Raw genomic sequence first — 3,199 nt, 5'->3', positions numbered from 1 at the left:
ACGCCAGGGAGGGGGCGGGGCGCCATGAGGGGGCGGGGCCACGCGGCGCGCCGGCGGCCTGAGGGGCGTGGAGAGGCTGCCGGGAGCTCGAGGGCTTCTCTTCAGCGTTCCGGGCGCGCTATTCGGGAAGCTGGTTTTGGGGACGCTTGCGTCCAGTTGTCAGAACGCCGAACGGTGCAGTCACCAGTATTACCACCCGTGTACATAGACACCCTCGGCCTAGCCTCTTTTCTCCTTCCTTTGGTGGGCCCTGGAAAATACTGAGCTTTTAATTAGATCTCAACAAAACAAACAACAAGAAAAACACAAGAAGCAAATTTAAGAGGATTAGTTTTGGGGGCTGCAAAGCATGACTTTTATTTTTTTTTAATGTGAATTCTAAAAAATATAAAGCCTACGAGGAACGGTAAAACTCAAGAGCAGTGTAAGTCAACAAGGTCGAGTTCTTGAACAGTAAAACCAGGAAATGAAAGAAAGCTAGAAAGTTAATAAGTTAATAAGAATGAAAAGAATTACTACTTCATACAGCAAGAAATAAACTTCTGGAATTTGTGACGTTAATACGTGGGATGTATTAAACTAAGTTGAAGAATAGTCTGAGTATGTTTGGGGAATAACACTAATGAATCATAATGAGAACGTTTTTGAAAAACGGATCGTCAATCTCTTGAACGCTTTGTTTTGGGGAATTTAAACTCACACGGCACAGCTCCTTGGTACCATTGGGAGAAAGAGAATATTAGATTAGACAGATTGACCTCCAGCATTGTAAATGTAATCATCATTATTATTTTTAAAGTCATGTGACTTTAAAGACATTTTACAAAAAATCACTTCATTTTTGCATATTTAATTCTAGTGTCCAGAAGTTTATGTAGTTTTGCATAATTGAAATCATAATTTTCATACAACTATGTATTTTGCTTTTTTCCCTTACCATACTATAAAGATTTCTCAAGTTGTTGCAGTATTAATAATTATTTTTAAGTGGGGCATATTTTCCCTTAGGTAGTCAGTACATAGTCTCCACATCGGTACCCCAAAATTGAAGTCAAGGTTACAACTGAGAAGAAAATATAGAGAAACAGAATATAAATGATGAGGGCTGGCTGCTTTACGGGTCACAGTTCTATACTCCCAAAGAGTGGACACCAGGGTACAGTGTCCCAACCAAGGCCTAACCTAAGTTGACCTATCTCTCTTATTGAGTTCAATAAGACGTTGTAAAAATTTCCATCAGTTGTCTTTAAACTGAGATGTGCCCCCGCCAGAGGCTTTTCAAGGGGTGGGTGCACACAGTTTTAAGGCTACCGGTTTCTGAATCTTCAACTTGCGTCTGTAGTATTTCTAAAACCGATTTGCTGGTGAAGGAATGCAGTCAAGGCGTCTCCCTGTTGCATTTCATTTCTCTTTCACAGTAGCCGTAGAGTTCCCAAATTGCAAAAAGAAAGGGCATAACTCACTCGTTGAAAATCTTAAAATGGTGCATTGTTCCAGGGTGTAAAAACCTCAGGCAAACTTTGTCAGTTGTTTTTCTTTCTTTGAGGAAGATTAGCCCTGAGCTAACATTCGCTTTGCCACCAATCCTCCTCTTTTTGCTGAGGAAGATTGCCCCTGAGTTAACACCTGTGACCATCTTCCTCTACTTTATATGTGGGATGCCTGCTACAGCATGACTTGATAAGCAGTGCATGGTCACACAGAGGATCTGAACCTGAGAACCCCAGACTGCCAAAGTGGAGCATGTGAACATAACCGCTGCGCCACCAAGTTGGCCCCCTTTATTAGTTCTTTACCAGTTTAAAATACTGAGCTGTATTAAGAAAGTGTGTACTTCTAATGACTGGATAGCAAATTCTTTTGCAAGTTAGACGGTTTTCAAATAATTGCTTTCAACAAAGTATGACCTTAAAATCACTGAGTTTATAAATTGCAAGTAGTTCAAAGAATTGAGTGACTGATATGAAACTCCTTACAACTTCATCTACTTGTTAAGGTAAAAATATTTTCTTAGAATTTATGAAAATGAAAAATTGAGAAAACACTGATGCTAAACTCTGTCTCATTCTTGTGAGAAGTAGTATTTAACAACAAATGTATACACTAATTGTAAAAAATTACATGTTTAATAATGATCAAAATCTGCAATATATTTTGTATTGTTTTGAATACTTATTACTAATAAATATAATGATACCTCGATCTGGAAGAAAATGTTTCAGCACTTACAGTCTTTCAATCATAGGAACTTTAAATTTAAATATATATATTTTTCATTGCAGAGAAATTTAATAGGGTGATCGATAAAATGCATTCAAACATAAAAATACGTTAAATTATGACATACTCCTAAGAGGTGGGGATGTGGAATACAGTCATAAGTGTAAACAGAAAAATAAATTATGTAAAATATACTGTAGGTAAAGAAGAATTTGTTCATATATCTTTTAATTGGAAGATAGTCGGTAAAATTGCCATGGTATTTAGATTTCATTGAATTCATTTAAAAGAGTGACTATTCCATTTTAAAATGTCGATGTTTACAGTATGCAGGAAATTACACCATTTGCAACTACTTAAACTTAGAATGAAAAGTTTTAGATGTCAACCTAAAAACATTCAAGAGGGTAAATAGTGTTTTATGTAGGCGAACAAAAATGTTTGAAGACCACTGATTTACTCATCAACCCCCTATTGGAGGTAGTCTCCATTTCGAAAGATTTTGGCAATATCTGTTCTTTCAATTTTTTTTTAGGTTTTTTTTCTTAAATAGAAACTCAACTAAAATACCTTTCTTTTTTGCAGAAAGATCTTACAGTGCTTCTAAACACCTACCCCTCCCTACCCTCTATGAATGAGAAGAAGTTTTTTGTTCCGCTTGGTTGGTTTGGTTTGGATTTGTTTGGTTCCAAAGGCTTTAGACTCTGGTTTAACCAGCAATTACTGTCTTCCCAAAAGCCTCAGAATGCTTTTGGGGGCATAACAAGAAGAACCATGGACTCAAGTTTAAGGAATCTGCAGATGGTACAGGTAGGACCTAGAGGACTGGAAGAAAGGGAAGGGGCCAGAGGGAGCCTCTGAATTACCCATTTGGGTGAGTGCCCAGGTGATGGCAGACAAAAAGAGGAACCCCTGTGAGGAAGCAGGCCAATGCCCAGTTTACCCCTGGGGGAGAGTCTTGTGTCACTGCGTCCTCAGC

This window comes from Equus caballus, chromosome 14, assembly GCF_041296265.1.
Source record: "Equus caballus isolate H_3958 breed thoroughbred chromosome 14, TB-T2T, whole genome shotgun sequence".
Taxonomy (NCBI): domain Eukaryota; kingdom Metazoa; phylum Chordata; class Mammalia; order Perissodactyla; family Equidae; genus Equus; species Equus caballus.
Note: the sequence above shows the minus strand (reverse complement) of the source record.